This window comes from Delphinapterus leucas, chromosome 10 (genome assembly GCF_059928025.1).
Source record: "Delphinapterus leucas isolate spDelLeu-1000000601 "Yukka" chromosome 10, BTC_Dleu_Yukka2, whole genome shotgun sequence".
Lineage (NCBI taxonomy): Eukaryota > Metazoa > Chordata > Mammalia > Artiodactyla > Monodontidae > Delphinapterus > Delphinapterus leucas.
The window spans coordinates 21,187,065-21,204,849 of NC_143138.1; the positions used below are offsets into that span (position 1 = coordinate 21,187,065).

The 17,785-nt window shown below is 39.7% G+C and overlaps 1 long non-coding RNA gene and 3 other non-coding genes across 4 annotated transcripts; 2 read left to right on the plus strand and 2 right to left on the minus strand.

Moving 5' to 3' along the window:
* The first annotated feature begins 1,426 nt into the window (after window positions 1–1,426).
* Window positions 1,427–1,499, plus strand: TRNAM-CAU (transfer RNA methionine (anticodon CAU)). Its single transcript has one exon. It is a non-coding gene; the product is annotated as a tRNA-Met (tRNA).
* Window positions 1,500–1,987: 488 nt separating this feature from the next.
* On the plus strand, window positions 1,988–10,809 carry LOC111168547 (uncharacterized). Its single transcript, XR_002643059.2, has 4 exons — window positions 1,988–2,282; window positions 3,156–6,135; window positions 7,087–7,156; window positions 8,904–10,809. It is a non-coding gene; the product is annotated as an uncharacterized LOC111168547 (long non-coding RNA).
* TRNAV-AAC (transfer RNA valine (anticodon AAC)) lies at window positions 5,839–5,911 on the minus strand. The gene has a single exon. It is a non-coding gene; the product is annotated as a tRNA-Val (tRNA).
* A 5,700-nt stretch (window positions 10,810–16,509) lies between the features above and the next one.
* Window positions 16,510–16,582, minus strand: TRNAV-AAC (transfer RNA valine (anticodon AAC)). The gene has a single exon. It is a non-coding gene; the product is annotated as a tRNA-Val (tRNA).
* Between the last annotated feature and the right edge of the window lie 1,203 nt (window positions 16,583–17,785).

Genomic DNA, 17,785 nt, shown 5'->3' on the forward strand with positions numbered 1-17,785 from the left:
AGTTATTTTCTTTGAAGTGACAGGCTGAATTTTTTTATTCTTGAGAAAATGCCTGAACGTGTCATAGTTTTGTCTGTTACTTCTTTCAAAAAAAAGTGGTGTTCCCTGAAAAACAAAACAAAACAAAACCCATAACTAGAACAGTTCACAACTCAAAAGTCACCCAAGTGCTTTTCTTAGAGATAATCATTCTACTGTGGGGCACAGCTGAAGGGCTTTTCCTGCACTTCTCATTTATTCACACAAATTATTAAAAAGACACGTACTTAAGGGTGAGAGTTAGTAAATATTTTTTACTGCTCCATCAAGGATATTCTTAAGTAAAATACTTTTTTTTTTGAGTGTGTGGCGGATAGACACAGTGGCTGCTAGCACAGCTTGATGTCACTGCCTTGATCCATAGCAGGCACCAGAAGATTTATGCGCTTCTGTTTTTGCACCATCGGATTTTTTTTTTCATAGCAAATAAAGCCTTGATAATTATGAAAAAATTGTTGGCCTCAGAGATACCCCGAAAGTGTCTCAGAACCCCCATGGGTCTGAACACCACACTTTGAGAACTGATAGTCTAAAGTATTTGTCAGGATTTGAGGGACAAAAGGTCAAGGCTTTCTTGGAAGTTTTGAACTCAGGTGCCAGGCACATGGCAGGCTGTGAATTAATGTCTGTTGAATGGACTGAAGAGTTCACAGTTCTATAAATATTTGTGTAGCGAGTGAATGTGGTGATGTGGGGAAGAACATAATCTAGAGTGAAGAAGACACACTTTTTGGAATCAGCAAAATCTGCTTTCAACATCTGGCTTTGCCATTTAGCAGCTGTGAATCTGATTCTACTGAGCCTCAGTTTCATCAGTAAAATGTGGATAATGATATATAGATTTATGGCAAAAAACTAAATTGGACTAAATGAAATTGAATGAATAGAATCTTTAATAGGATTTTTGGTACATAGAAGTGAAGAAAACATGCAGACTTACAAAGTCAGTTTGTGATATACTGAGGGGAACATCTCAGGCAACATAGGTGGAAATGTAGATTTAAATTAAGACACGTAAGTGTAGCCTTCAGATATGTTTGGGAGCTATGCATTCATCCAACTACTATTTGTTGAGAGTCTACCATTCCAACAGAGGAGACTATGGATGGTAAAAAATCGACTGATAATTGAGGGAATGACAATCCAGATGATTAGAAAATAAGGACAGCATCAACCAGAGGTCAGGCACAATTGTTCAGTGGATACACTAGTTTCCAGGTATGAGGCTCTTTTGAGCGCGGGTCTAGAAAGGACCCTGGATATTTGGAAATATCTTGGATAACCAGTAACTCTGGACGAAGAAAACTGAAAATCCAGAAAGTAATCCGTTTCGAGGGAAAGAAATTAGATAATTCATTTATAGCCTGGCTAAACAGGGTACTCCAGCGCCTTCTTAGCGCAGTGGGCAGCGCGTCAGTCTCATAATCTGAAGGTCCTGAGTTCGAGCCTCAGAGAAGGCAGCTTTCTTTTCTTCGGCGTGTTCGCTTTCTTTGTTTTTGCGCTTATTTACCTCTGGGACGTAGTTTCTTCTGCTGTGAAGTATCAAGAAGTGAGATTGTATGAGATTGTATCAGAGCCAGAGTCTTCCTACAATAACCGTTCGGGTCCCCAGCAGACATGCGCTCGCCGCTCCGCGCAACTGCTGTTTCCCGAGGGGTTCTGGAGACGCTGTGCCTCGAGGGCGGTGACGCTTGGGACTCCAGACTAGCCCTGAAAAACCACGCGGGGCATAAAACTTCTAGTGCCGAAATAACCATGTGCTCAAAATAGCCAATAGCGCAGAAATTGCACTTCACTAACTTCGCTGGCTGGTGCCTGCAGGGTCTACGCCCGAGGTCTTCGGCTGTGCATCTCCTTGCCCTCTTGGTCGGTAACAGCAACTTCCCAGATGACTACAGCTCAATACAGATATAGAAAACATTGACTTTTTTTGGGGGGGCGGTGTCTTAAAAATTTTTTTTATGAGCCCGTAGAAGACAGGGAAATATTGGACATTGAAATATTGGAAGTGTAGTAAATCGGATATTTCTGATTTTTTTCCTCGTATGGTTCCACACATGACAGGGCTGGCGATGTCTTAACTGACACTCCAACTTTGTAGCCGGTGGAGGAAAACAGTGGAAGAGAGATGGGGGATCTCGGAGCAGGCAGAGAGGTGCTCTGCCTGCAGAGAGATGCAGAGAGAGATGCTCAAAGAGGAAGAAGGTGCTCTTTGAGGAAGAAGGTGCTCAAAGAGGAAGAAGGTCTGTGCGAGGCTGGGCTGGTCATTTTCCATCACAGCAATGCGCGGTGCTGTATGTCGGGTGGGTCCTCAACCCCGTGTTATAGAAGCCGAGAGAAGTTAATTTTAATGGTGAAAAGTTAATTAAATGGCCAATAACGGGGACCTAGAGAAGCTAGATTTCGAGAGGACTTGCGCGTCTAAGGTCTCCTAGTAGATGCCGGTTGGGGAGGGGATGGCAAAGAGCCAGAGAGTCGGGCAAAGGAAGGTTCTGACGCCCAGTGGAATTTATAGAAAATGAATTCACGCAGGAAGAGGGGGAAGAAAGAGAGTGTTGGGAAGTCTGTCCTTAACGCGATGCTTACCCATCTGCCTAGGACCCCATGATTACCGTCCCTGCCTCTGTATTTCAACTGTAACGCCGGTCCTGAGCAATAACTTTAGAAACCCTTCAAAATCATTAAAGGAAACAAAGAGGCCATTCTCATGTGCTACACACAAAACCTGGATAGTTTTTCCTCTTTTGTTTTAGAGGTTCCTGGAGATAGACATAGATATGCAAAAACTTCACAGCAGAAAATACCGAGAAGCAATTCCGTCAGGATATTTATTTTTAATACAGTCTGACATGTCTAGATTGTCAGAATTATTAAAAAATAAACATACTGGGGGTGGTGGTGGGATGAATTGGGAGATTGGGACTGACATATACACACTAATATGTATAAAATGGATAACTAATAAAAAATAAATATACTGTCTATAAGAAACTCACGTAATATAGTTACTAATAAGTTTGCATACAGATTTACTACTTAATAATTTATTAATTGCTTGTTCCTTTTTTTTTTTTTTTTTTTGCGGTACGCGGGCCTCTCTCTGTTGCGGAACACAGGCTCCAGACGCGCAGGCTCAGCGGCCATAGCTCACGGGCCCAGCGGCTCCGCGGCATGTGCGATCTTCCCGGACCGGGGCACGAACCCGTGTTTGCTGCATCGATAGGCGGACTTTCAACCACTGCGCCACCAGCGAAGCCACCGCCCCTTTCTTTTTCATATTTTTTTGTTCCTCTTCCTTCCTACCTTCATTTGACTTATTTAAACATTGTTAGTAGGTGGTCTAGTGATTACCCTATACATCCTTAACATCTCACAGCATACTTGGAATCAATAAATTACCATTCAAACTGAGTATAGAAACCTATACCACCATTATGTACCTTTGCCATAAGCCCTTTATGATATGTATATAGTACATGTAGATATAATGAAACTCTATGAGACAATGTTGTAATTTTCACTTTCAATCATCAAACATACTTTAAAGAACTCAAGAGAATAACAGTCTGTCATTTTTACCCAGATCTTTCCTAGCTTTGCTATTGTTCAATCATGCTGTTCCAAGTGTCCTTCTGGTATCATTTTTCTTGTCTCACACTCTACTTTTTTCTAGCACTTCTGCTGGCAATGGATTATCTCAGTTTACCTTCAAATCAAAATGTATTTTTCACCTCTTTGTCTGAACAATATTTTTGCTATATCAGCATTCTGGTCTATTCTTTCAACATTTAAAAAAGTCATGTCATTTCTTTATGGCCTCTGTGGTTCTGATGAGAGCAGATCGAAGTTTCCCTTTAGTTTTCCTCAGGTTGCTTTCAAGAAGTTTTTATTTTTTTCCTTTGGTTTTCAGCAGTTTAATAGTAATATGTCTGGGTGTGGCTTTATAGGAGTATATCCTGCTTCAAGTTTACTGAACGTTTTGAATCTGGTTTAAGTCTTTTGCCAAATTTGGAAAGTTTTCAAATTTGGAAATTCAAAATAAATTTCCCCCTTTTTCAAGGTCCTCTTTCTCCTCTTGTTTTGTGCCTCCAATGATGTGAATATAAGATCTTTGTTATTTTCCAGTTTGTCCCTGAAGCACCAGCCATCTTTTAAAATAACTTTTCACTCTGTCATTTAGACTGGATAGTTACTATCTTCACTATCTACTATCTTCTATCTACTATCTATCTACTATCTTCACATTCACTGACTTTTTCTCAGTCACTGTCTGCTATTAGGACAATCCATTGAGGCATTGTTGTTTATAATTTTGGTTAATACATTTTCAGTTCTGAAGTTTCAATTTGGACTTATATGTCCCATTTTTTTGCTAAGACTTTCTAACATTCAATTCATTTCAGTTCTCACCCCTAATTCTCAGAGCACTGAATAATCACTACTTCAAAGTATTTATTAGAAGATTTCAACATCTGTGTCATCTCAGTATTGATATCTGTTGATTCTCTTTTCCAAGTCAGTTAACCAATTTTCCTGGTTCTTCATTTGCTGAATAATGTTGGATTATAAACTGGCCATTTTTGCATCAGACTTGGTGTCTTGTTCAAATTTTATGGAGAATATTGCTACTTTTGTTTTTGCAGTCAATTGACTGCCTTGTGTTAAAGTTCCAAGTACCGACCAGTCTTCTGTGTGTTGTGGTTTCATAGTCCAATCCATTTCCAAAGACTTTCTGATACTATTTGGAGATCTCTGGAGTGTGTGCAATCCAGTGACCAGTGTGGACTTGGGCAGTGCGCTATCACTTCAGTTCTCAAAGTTTTTGTTGTTTAGGACCTGAGTCACTTGTACATAGATCATGGGTTCATCCAGAAGTTCACTAATAACTTCACGTGTTTGCTTTCCACAGTGTCTTTCTCGATATTTTCTGGTTACTTGGGGCACTCGGTTTCAGTCCCTGATGAGAAAGCTGTGGCCTTATTGAACCCCGCTCTGTCCTGAACTGTGCCGCCTTGTGGCCAAGTTGCAGGAAGAAACAGGAATAAAAAGACGAATTGGGCATATCCCTTTAGATGACCAGCTATTCTGAAGAAACAGAAAACAAATTATAGGTTGAAAGTATCTGTACATACCGAAAGCCAGTAGAGCCAGCGCTGCCCTGCCTTGTCCTTGCCCAAAGAAGTGTCCAAAGTGTCTAATTTTCTCATTTCTTACTACAGGCTGGAAGATTGGCGCTCCTCGGTAGAACGAGTAAAACTTAGAGAATGTGGATATCGATCCCCCTACCTCTCGCATCCCAAGCGAGCGCTCTACCACTTGGGCTAACTCCCCTACACCAAACTCACTCTCTCTTTTTTCCCCCCGCCCCCCTTCCTCCTTCAGCTTTTCAGAGTACTTCATTATTCGCTCTTTTGGGAGGCCCAAGCTTCAGGAAATGTCAAGGCCATTAATGCGAAACCAGAATTTAGACTAAGGGCACATCTTCTCAAAGATGCCCCAAAGCAAGAGCGCGGTTGGTACCTATTCCTCCGCTAAGAAAAGAAAGTAGCCATGGGAAAAGTTTGATACCCCAAAAGTTCACGTTTCAGATTTTCTGGGACAGAAGAGAACACGTCTCACTTGGGAGGAGTCACCCAGAACAGTTGGCTAATGCGACAAGACTACCTCAGGATGATTATCTGTGTCTTGAAAAGGAAACCGAAACAACAAACCAAAAGAAGTTGGATGATCACTTGTTCCTTTTAGGGCAGGTGGTACACTGATTTTTCCCAGATGGTGGAAGGCAAAAGAATCAGCTGTTGTTTCCGCCCGGTTTCGAACCGAGGACCTCTCGCGTGTTGGGCGAGCGTGATAACCGCTACACTACGGAAACTCACATTGGGGTTTCTTCCCGGCATATTTATTCAATTCTTGCTGAGGTGGGTTATGAAAGGTTTCACATCTACACCGTGTGAGAGAATAACCAAAAACTACAAACTATTACAAGCAGGACCCATCGGAAATAAGAAGCGAGATCATATCAGAGAGAAGAAATAAAATATGGACATTGAGGGGTGAAGATGAAGAGTGAACAGGGTGGAAGGAACAGGCATGGAGGTAGGAATTCCTGTGTTCAGCAATTACCTGTTTAGTTGGAGTGGAGTGGAGTGTGTGCGTGCGTGTGTGTGTGTAAAATAGACATGGAGGGAAACAGTGATTGAAAAGCCTGGACACATGAAGATACATTGGGGAGAAAATTATGGAGGCTTAAGAACCTTTGAAAAAAAATCCAGGCACATGGCTTTAAAATCAAAACATTTTATGAAACGTTTTTATTTTGAATGCCAAATAGGTAGGAAATGGAGAAACTAGAATTAGAGAGAGAGAAAAAGAAGTTATAAGATATTAAAGAATCGAGGTTTATTCTTTTAGCTCCTGGGATTAGCAGTAGCATGAGTCTTTCTGCATCTCCAGCCCAGTACACTGTCTGGTACAGAATACATTTTCCATAAACATAGAATGGATAAAGGCATAGATGCATGAGAAGAAAGAGAAAGATTCTGGAGAGTTTGTCCAGGAAGGATCTACAGTATTTGAGTATATGTCAAGACACTAGATGTAGAGATTTTGAGGGAGAAGAAAGTGTCAAAGCTATGTATAGAATACTTGAACCTGGGAGGTAGACACAAGTGATTTTGAATTAATATCTGATGCATGGAAGATTAAATCCACTCATTTATAAGTATTTGTTTTAATAATGAATTAATGAATGAATTGGTTTGGATAAAAAGTGATAAGACTATGCACAGGGCTAAAGGAAAAGCTTACATTTTAATATAGGAAAAAAAAATCAGTTTTCCACTTCCGGTTTTGCTCCATACATCCATTCAAACTGAGAAAAAAATCGTTCAACTACTCTGAACTTCAGTTTTATCAGTAAAGTGGGAATAATGATATTTGGATGAACTGCAAAGCCTAAATGAAACAACTTGCATAAAATTAATAAACATTTAGTACAATTTTTAGCATATGGTGCTGAAAAAGGATTATTTTTTCATTCTTTCGTAGCCTGTATTCCAAGTCCCCAGTGGTGGTCATCCTTCTCTCAAAGGCTCAGAGAGGCAGCAAATGGAAAGAGGTAATCCCCTCGTAACCACTGTGGTGCTTTCTCCAGCCTGAAGATGCCTCCTTTCCTTGAGCCCTTAAGGGGAAGAAACAGCACGGTCTGATCTTCAGGAAGCAATCTCTAGACAAGCTAACCTTCAGAAATCCATCTCTGGGTGTCATTTTGGTAACATGTGTATAAGAAGTAAAACAGAACATCACTTCTCTTTCACATTTTAAAAGAAAATCAACTGGGCAAAGTTGGAATCCTACAACCCATAATCATATATGTCACCATACTGTCACTGGTTCCCCAAAGAATAAAGTGGTTTCAAGATATTTTACTATCCTGAAAAGGCTACTACACTGTCTACACTGTCAGCATTCCAGATGTGACCACTGTCTCCGCTTTCTCCTTCCAGCTTCCAAGCTCACAGAATGTCAAAGAACACCTTATCATTATGTAACTTCTCACTTAATAACTGGAAATTTAAAGTCCACTTTGTCTGATATTAATATATCCACTTCGGCTCTTTTTGATTAATGCTTGTGTGGTGTCTCTTTTCCCATTCTTTACTATCAATCTCCTGTGTAACTTTAATCTTGTTTATAACATTTAATCTCATATATTAACACCTTTGAAAAGAGTTTCTTAAGGTCAGCATATTTATTTTTAGTATATTCTGACAATCTCTGATTTTTATGGGTGTGTCTAGATAATGTATATTTAATGTTATTATTGATAAATTTGCATATAGATTTACTATTTAATAGTTTATTAATGATTTGTTCCCTTATTTTTTATTCTTTGTTTCTTTTCCTACCTTCTTTCAGCTTATTTAAACAGTGTCTGTAGCTGCTCTAGTGATTACTCTATACATCCTTAATATTTCACAGTATATTTAGAATCAATAAATTACTATTCAAGTTGAATATAGAAAACTCACTTCCATTCAGTCCCTTTACCATAATCATTTTATGTCATGTATATAGTACATGTAGATACAATGAAAACTCCATGGGACAATGCTGTACTTTCACTTTCAAACATTAAACATACTTCAAAGAACTCAAGAGAAACATAATAGTCTATCCTATTCACCCAGATATTTCCTTCTCTACTGTTGTTCTGATGAGAATGGAGTCATCATAGTTCAGGCATATAAAAATGGAGACGTCTGCCATTGAGAATCTGGTCTCAGACACCTCCTTACATCAGTGAGAACTTAAATTTTCTTTGAACTTTGCCAAACCCAAGGATGCCATTTGCCCTGTTGAGAACAACATAACCAGCTGCAACTTTATGGTCTCAAGGTTCCCCCTTGTAACTATGTAACCATTGCAGACCCCAACCAAACCTTGCTTAGCCAGTTCTCAAAGTCTATGGTATGTTGTTTAGGATCAGAGCCATTTAGTCACAACTCACAGGTGCATCCAGAAGTTCACTAATAACTTCATGTGTTTGCTTTCCTGATATTTTCTGGTTACTTGAGGTTCCTGGTTTCAATCAGTGACAGGAAAGCTGGGGTCTTATTGACCCTGCTCTGCCCTGCACTTCTCAGGACTCTGCCGCCTTGCTGCCAAGTAGCTGGAAGAAACAGGAATAAAAAGAGGAATTGGGCATATCCCTTGAGATGACCAGCTATTCTGAAGAAACAGAAAATAAATTATAGGTTGATAGTAGAGGTACATAAAAAAGGCCAGTAGAACCAGTGCTGTCCTGTCTTGTCCTTGCCTAGAGAAGGATCCAAAGTGTCTGATTTTCTCATTTCTTTCTACAGGTTGGAAGATTTGCAGTTGTCAGCTGGAGCTCCGTGGTTGAAAGAGTAAAAGTTGGAGAATGTGGGTATCGATCCCACTACCTCTCACATGCTAAGCGAGCGCTCTACCACTTGAGTTAATCCCCCACTTGTCTCTCTGATTCCTTTCCTCAAATATTTTAGAGTAATATCTCCACTTCATTATTCACTCTTCTGGGTGACCCAAACTTCAGAAAATTTCAAGGTCCTTATTGTGAAACCAGGACTGGACTCAGGGCACAGCTACTCAAAGATGCCCTGAGGCAAAAGCGTGATTGGTACCTATTCCTCTGCTAAGGAAGGGAGGAGAGAGTGGCCGTGGGAAAAAGAAGAAGAGACAGAGGGAACATTTTTGGACTTCACTGTTGAAGAGAAACTGGAAATTAAGAACCTGTGTAGAAGAAAATACATGCAAAAGGAAATAGGGTTTTAATTCTGTTCCAGTTTTCACCCAACTTTAAACTATTATCAGTTGTGACGGTTTTATAACGGGAGTCCTAAACATCTGTGTTCCCTTATATCTTTATTTGTTATTCACTAATTACAGTAGAAGTAGAAGATTCTGTCCGGGAAAATTTTAAATTATACAGTATAAATAAGTTGTCATTCATCAATAAAATTCAAAACATCGAATAAGGCCTAAAGAAAGAGTAAAATAAATCGACAGATGCAGAGATTAACATTTTGGAAGTTAATGAAATCATTTATTAAATTATTAACTGTTCAATATTTGATCTACCTATTTCTTAGCCTTACCTAATATTTTCATTTCAAGACAGAAGCCGTATTTATGCCTTAACTTCGGGCACTGAGGACACAGTGAGGGCAAAACAGTGATTTGAGCCTAAAGATCCTTATATTCTAGAGGAGAAACAGGAAATTTAAGAAGAAAAACTTCATAAGACACTTTCTGAACCAGAGAGTGTTTGTGAGGAAGGTGGCATAAATTGATGTGATAGACTGAAATCACGATAAGAGACATTAGCTATGGGGGGGGGGGTCTCAGTAGCAAAGTAACATTTGATTTAGCGGCTGAATGCCAAGAAGTAGGCACCTTACTAGGTCTGATTCAAAATGAAAAGACGTATTAGTCAGGAGCTGAGAGGTGAAGAAAGGCCCTCTGTGGACAACTGGGAAACTAGCCCAGACAGAGCCCGGTTACCAAATACCCACAGCAGAGCCAAAATGCGAGAAATTTTCCATCTCATTTGAAGACTGTGTGACTCTGGCCTAACCAAATGTTGGGTGTGCTGAAGGAGCACCCATTCACAGAGTTTCCAAGAGCAGCATCCATAGGATTCTCTGTGCCTGAAGACGTTTAAGATCAAGTTGAAGGTGAGGGAAGTCTTTCAGTGAAAAGCAAAGTGCAAGGGCTGTTCACAGCTCAGCATGGCAGAATCATGACCCTCTTTATCTTTCCTTCCTGTCTTTGGACCTCATCTTGTTCTGATCGCTAATATTGATAAATATATTTCCTGCATTACCTGTTGGGATCCCCCCGCCCCCATTTTAAATCATATTTCAGCTGCCTGTGCAAAGAGGAAACATCTATTTTGGATCCTATGTGTGGAAAGTAAATACCGCCTGATTGTTTCATAATTTGAGAGATATTTCTGAAGGTGTTGATTTGAACTGTCATTGCAGGTACTACAACGTTTGGGTTGAGACAGGTGGGTAAGGAACCTCCTTAAGGAAGAACTACCCAAAGATCCTACTCCTATTCTTCTTTATGAGTTTTCTCTAAGAATTCCCCTAATTTCATATTTTCTTGTTTGTTTTGTTTTTGACAATCTGGGTCTTTTTCGTCCCCTTCCAGACCCAGGAAGCTCAGACCTCACACCCACAAATTCTTTTATACATCTTGTCTCTCTAGGTGTCCCTCAACAGCCTTCCCTCTTCCCCCAGGTCAATAGACCCCATAAATGTCAATTACAAATAGTGGAAAGGCCTTCTTTTCACCAGGATCTCTCTGTTTGGAAAAAAGGGGTGGGAGGTCCACCCTCCCACTAGCCCAAAACCATGAATGTTGAGATGGAAAGGCCAGCACTGTCCAGTACAGATCATGTTCACTCCCTCCACAGCAGGTTTTCCTTCCTTGTTGTAGTACAATGACAAAGAGTATTGGTCAAAGACTGAGTCTGTGCTGTCTTCTGTGTGAAATATAAACGTATAAATTGTCATTTTTAAAGGCAATCCAATATTTCCTGGAGTTGGGTTCAGGAGAGAAGCTCTGAGGACTCAGGTGCCTGTGGAGAAGGAATGAAGCAGCAAAACTGGGGAAAATAGATATCTTTCTCACTAGCTCCCAGTGCCAAGAAGGCTTTGTAACATTCAACCTAATTCCCAAGCTCTAACCCTTTTGTTGACCTGGGGTCATTCTAGACATGTGCCCTAACCAGTTGTATGGGTCTAACCTGCTGCCACAAGGTTATTTCATTGCCACCAAAGAGGACCTGAGAGAAAATATGACTTCAGCAAAAGCACAATGAAAAACTACCTCCCCATTCCTTAACTTCCAATAGCTGATCTTCCGGGCCCAAATTTGGAAGAGAACTCTCCCCTGCTTCTTCTGTCAGATGGAAAGGAAGATCAAAAGTGTGACATAACTTGTGTTTTCTGGTATAATCTAAGTGTTTTCACCAATGATTTTACTGAAGTTACTGGGAAGTGCAACAAACTTGAAATCTAATTTCACCCTTTTAAGCAAAGGCTGGCTCATTTTTCAAACGACTGTGGAAAGATAATGACCTGCCTGCCCTCTCTGAGGCTCGAACTCAGGACCTTCAGATTATGAGACTGATGCGAGGGCAGATAGCTCAAGTTTTACTCATTGAGAATAAAAGAGGAGACAGTACTTTCCAACCACCACTATTTTATCAGTTGCTAGCTTTTAATAAATACAATCAATGGTACTTGAAAATCATTCCAATAAGCCAATGCTCCAGATCAGGAATGATGCAGTCTATGCCTTTCTGATATTCACCTACAGATAAAATCATCTGGGTTTCTTGACTGGAGATAATGTGCTGTCTTTTGTTAGTCTTGTGTTCCAGTGATGCGCTTTTTCCTTCCCTCAGAGATCTCAGTCAATCTTACACCTTTCATCATCTTTGTTGAAAGAAACATAGGAGCTGCCCAGTTAATATTATTTCACTGAGTGAATCAATAGTCCTCAAATTTGTCTACAGTCTGTACTTCTCTGTCTTACTCTACATCTCCATTTGTAGCTATATGACTGGAGACATTCTCCCTACAAAAACCACAAACTGAACTTAACAAAAAGCCACCTTGTTGTTTCAACCTTACGTGCTAAATCATACTAAGAGATTTATGGAGATTATTTCATGTAGTCCAGTTGAATTTTGGCAACAAAACTATGTATCATATTTTGCACTTTCCAGATAAAATGGAGGCTCAGAGAAGTTAGGTAGTTTTTCTAAGGTCCCAGAGCTGCTAAACAGCAAAGTATGAATCGAGAAAAATTATTAGATTCCAAACGGTGAGCTCTTTCTCAGCTCCAGCTCATGATCTCTCTGTCTGTTCTTCTCCACAGTAGCCCATTCACCCACACACCACCTGTCTAATTCCCAACCTCTGTGCTGGACTTCTGGGCTTAGACTTCCAAGTCAACTTTGGTTTATTCTCCTCCTTCAGAACCTACATCAAATGACTTGCCAAATACTGAACATTATTCTTGTACAGATTTTTTGAATCCATCACCTCCTTTCCATTCATTCAGTGCATATTCGTTGGGAAGCTGCTCTGTGCCAGGCACTGCAGTAGGCTCAAGCCACTGAGAAGGAATCTGACCACCCATACCTCAGGAGCAGGGAGGATAAATATGGACACGGAATGATCCACTTCTGGTTTCACCACTTTCAGTCTCCCTGGCATTGGTAGCTAAGTAACTCTTTCTGAAATACTAGTTTTCTGCTTCACACTGACCATTTTTGATTTCCTAATTTGGATATGATTTTGCTTTTCTCTCAACTTCTTCTACCCACATTGCAATTTTACTTAATAAGGTGATTTAGATCCAGTGGTGGCTAGTGTTTAGTCCCTTGATGTATTCCCTGATTTGTTATCTACTAGGCCCATCAGTGAAAGAGATAGGATTGTTGACATCTGCAACAATAATCGTGGATTTTTCTATTTTTCTTTTCAGTTTCATTAGCTATTGTTTATGGGTTTTGAAGCTCTGCAGTCAGAGGCATACACATTTAGGATAGTTATTTTGTTAGTGAGCTGACATCTTATAATTGTATACCTTCTCAAGTAATACCTGGCAATTTTCTTTGCTTTCAAATCCACTTTGTCTTATATTAATATATCCACTTTATCTTTTTTGATTAATGCTCGTGTGGGGTCTCTTTTCCCATTCTTTTCTTTTAATCTCCTGTATCTCCTTTACTAGCTTTTAATCTCACATTTAACTATATTTGAAATGGGTTTCTTATAATCAGCATATTTATTTTTAATACACTGACAAACTGTGATTTTTAATTGATATATCTGGATTGCCAGAATATATTAAAAATAAATATGCTGACTATAAGAAACTCATACCATATTATTACTAATAAGTTTGCATTTACTATTTAATAATTTATTAATGGTTTGTTCCCTTTGTTTTTCATATTCCTTTGTTCCTCTTCCTTCCTACCTTCACTTGACTTATTAAAACATTGTTAGTAGGTGGTCTAGTGATTACCATACACATCCTTAATATTTCACAGTATACGTAGAATCAATAAATTACCATTCAAGTTGAGTATAGAAACCTCACCACCATTTAGTCCCTTTACCATAACCCCTTTATGTTATGTATATAATACATATAGATACAATGAAAACTCCACCAGATAATGTAATAATTTTCACTTTCAAGCATCAAATATACTTTAAAGAACTGAAGAGTAACGTAAGTGTCTATTATATTCACCCAGTTATTTGCTTCTTTGTTATGGTTCTGATGGCAAACTGAAATCATAATGGAGTAATCATAGTTCAGGCATATAAAAATAGGGTGGATGGCCACTGAGGATGTGGTCTTAGACCAGTCCCTACATCACTGAGAATTTGAACTTTGAACTGTACCAAACCCAAGGACACCACCAGCCATATTTGGAGCAACTTCCACAAGCTGCAAACTTATAGTCTCAAGGTTCCCACTTGTAACTATGTAACCATTGCAGACCCTAACCAATTCTTGCTTAACAAGCAGTCTTGCTTCTTGCCAGTTCCAATTATAATTATGGACAAACAACTTAGGTAACTAACTGTGTGGCCTTGCAGTTTTTCCCTTTAATAAGCTTCCTTCGTTTTGTAGTCCAGTGGAACACGACTCATGTGCTTCTTGAATCTGTGTCTCCCAGGCTGCAGTCCCAATAAACATCATTTTATTTCAAACAGGTTTCTGTTTCTGAAATTTTGGTTAACTGTTCCTTCATTTATGCTCTTCTATTTCCTTCTGGTATCATTTTTTTCTTGTCTCACGACATTACTCTTTTCTAGCATTTCTGTTAGCAATGAATTCTCTCAGTTTACCTCAAATGAGAATGTGTTTCTTTCACCTTTATGTATTTTTGTTATATTTAGCTACTGGGGTGACAGGTCTTTTCTTTCAGCATTTAATAAAAGTCATGTCATTTCTTTACGGTTCTTTTGGTGTCTGATGAGAAATCCACAATCATTCAGATTGCAGTTTCCCTTTCATTTTCTTCTGGTGCTTTCAAGCATTTTTTTCCTCTTTTGTTTCCAGCAGTTTAATTGTCATATGTCTGGGTGTAGATTTATTTGGTTTTATGCTGCTATAGCGTTGCTGAATGTTTTTATTCTGGTTTATATCTTTTGCCAAATTTGGGGAGTTTTCAACCATTAATATTTCCAGTGTTCCCCCCACCGCCTCTTTTCAAAGACCTCTTTCCCTTCCTCCGTTGGGTTTCCAATGATGTGAATATAAGAACTTTGCTATTTTCCTATTTGTCCCTAAGGCTCCGTCCATCTTTTAAAATACACTTTTCTCTATGTCATTTTGATTGAGTAGTTACTATTGTTCTATCTATACATACACTGACTTTTTCCAGTCATCTCCTTCTCCTATTGAGACAATCCAGTGAGATGTTCTTTACAATTTTGGTTAATATATTTTTTCAGTTCTGAAGTTGCAATTTGGATGTATATCTTCCTATTTTTTGCTAAGACTTCCTAAAATTACATTCATTTCAAAGAGTTCTCACCCCTAATTCTCACAGCATTGAAAATATTTGTCAGAGGATTCCAACATTTGTGTCATCTCAGTATTGGTATCTGTTGATTCTCTTTTCAAGTGAATTAAGATTTTTCTTGGTTCTTCATATGCTGAATAATTTTGGATTATAACCTGGCCATTTTTGTATTACATTATAAGGCTTTATGTCTTGTTCAAAGCTTATGGGGAATATTGCCAATCTTGCTTTTGCAGGCACCTGACTGCCTTGTGTTCAAATTCCAAGTACCGAACAGCCTTCTGTGTGTTGTGGTTTCATAGTCCAATCCATTTCCAAAGCCTTTCTGATACTATTTGGAGATCTCTGGAGTGTGTGCAATCCAGTGACAGTGTGGACTTGGGCAGTGTGCTATCACTTCAGTTCTCAAAGTCCATTGTAGGTTGTTTAGGATCAGAGCCCCTTATTCACAGCTCGCAGGTGCAACCAGAAGTTCACTAATAACTTCACGTGTTTGCTTTCCACGGTGTCTTTCCTGATATTTTCTGGTTACTTGGGGTACTCAGTTTCAGTCCCTGACAAGAAAGCTGGGGCTTTATTGACCCAGCTCTGCCCTGTGCTTCTCAGGACTGTACCACCTTGCGGCTAAGTAGCAGGAAGAAACAGGAATAAAAAGGAATTGGGCATATCCCTTGAGATGACCAGCTATTCTGAAAAAACAGAGAATAAATTATAGGCTGATAGTAAAGGTACATACCAAAGGCCAGTGAGCCAGCGCTGCTCTGTCATGTCCTTGCCCAGAGCTGGGTGCAAACTGTCTAATTCTCTCATTTCTTTCTACAGGTTAGAAGATCTGCAGTTATCAGCCAGAGCTCCTCGACTGAGAGCAAAAGCTGGAGAATGTGGGCATCGATCCCACTACCTCTCACATGCTAAGCGAGCGCTCTACCACTTGAGCTAATCCCCCACGCTTCATTTGCCTTTTTCCCCGAGTTTTTCAGAGTCCCATCCCCATCATTCACTTGAAACCCTGACTCTGCTAAGGGCAAGTCTTCTCAAAGATGCCCTGAGGCAAGAGCACGGTTGGTACCCATTCCTCTTCTAAGGAAAAGGAGGCGGGGAGTAGCCATGGGAAAAGCTTGGCGTCCCAAAATTTCACGTTTCAGGATTTTCCGAGATAGAAGGGAAAACGTCCCAGTTGGGAGGAGTCACCCAGAACGGCCGGCTAACTAACTCAACAAGTCTATCTCAGGATGTTTATCTGTTTCTTAAAAACGAAATGAAAACGACAAACCAACAGGAATGGGATGACCACTGGTTCCCTTTAGGGGAGGCGGAGGGCTGATTTTCCCCGCATGATGGAAGGCAAAAAAAGCATAAGTTGTTTCCGCTCGGTTTCGAACCGAGGACCTCTCGCGTGTTAGGCGAGTGTGATGACCACTACACTACGGAAACTCACGTTTTGTGCCGTTTTAAGATATTTCTCTGTTGTTACTGAGGCAGGTCATGAGGATTTACATATCTACACCGTAGGATAGAACAATAAAAAATACAAGATATTACAGACAAGAGCCATCGGAAATAAGACGCGAGAGCATATCATAGTGAAGGAAAAAATACGGACATTTAGGGGTGAAGATGGAGGGAACAGCGTGCACAGGGTGGAAGGAACAGGCTTGGAGGAATTCCTGTGTTCAGAAATATACCTGTTCAATTGGAGTGCTTGTGTGTGTGTGTGTGTGTGTGTGTGTGTATGTGTGTGTGTAAAATAGACATGGAGGGAAAGTGATTGAAAAGCCTGTACACATGAAGATACACTGGGGAGAAAACTGTGGAGGCTTAAAAACCTTTGAAAAAAATCCAGGCACAAGGCTTACATAATCAAGGTAACATTTTATGAAGGATTGGGGAAAGCAGAATTGAAGAGAACGAAAAAGAAGTTGTAAAATATTAAGGGATTGAGGTTTATTCTTTTAGCTCCTGGGATTAGCAGTAGCATGAGTCTTTCTACATCCCCAGCCCAGTACAGTGTCTGGCACAGAATCCATCCTCTATAAACATAGAATGGATAAAGGCATAGATGCATGGGTTAGCTGCAATGCTAAATCAAACAAGTTGCATAAATTAATAAAATTTTAGTACAATTTCTAGCACATGGTTCTGAAAGAGGATTTATTTCATTCCTTTTTAATCTTTCTTCACCTGTATCCCGAGTTCCCACTCCCTAAGAGAAAATCACGGAGAAATAGTTGGGATCCTACAAACTATAATCATATATGTCACCATTTTGTCATTGGTCCCACAAAAAAATAAACTGTTTTCAAGACACTTGATTACCCTGAAAAGTCTGCTACACTGTCTACATTGTCATCATTCCGAACATGACTACCGTCTCCTCTTCTTCCCTGCAGCCTCTAAGCTGTGCAATGTCAAAGATTTGTGGTCTACCTGTATAAGAATTCTCACAGGCCTCCAAATCCTCAAGCTCTCTTCATCCTGACACCTAGAAGAAGAGACAAGGGAACATTTTTGGGCTTCACTGTTGAAGAGAGAAAGAAAGTGGAAATTAAGAACCTGTGCAGAAGAAAATGTTTGGAGGAAATACATGCAAAAGAAAATAGGCTTTAAATTCGGTTCTAGTTTTCACCCAACTTCAAG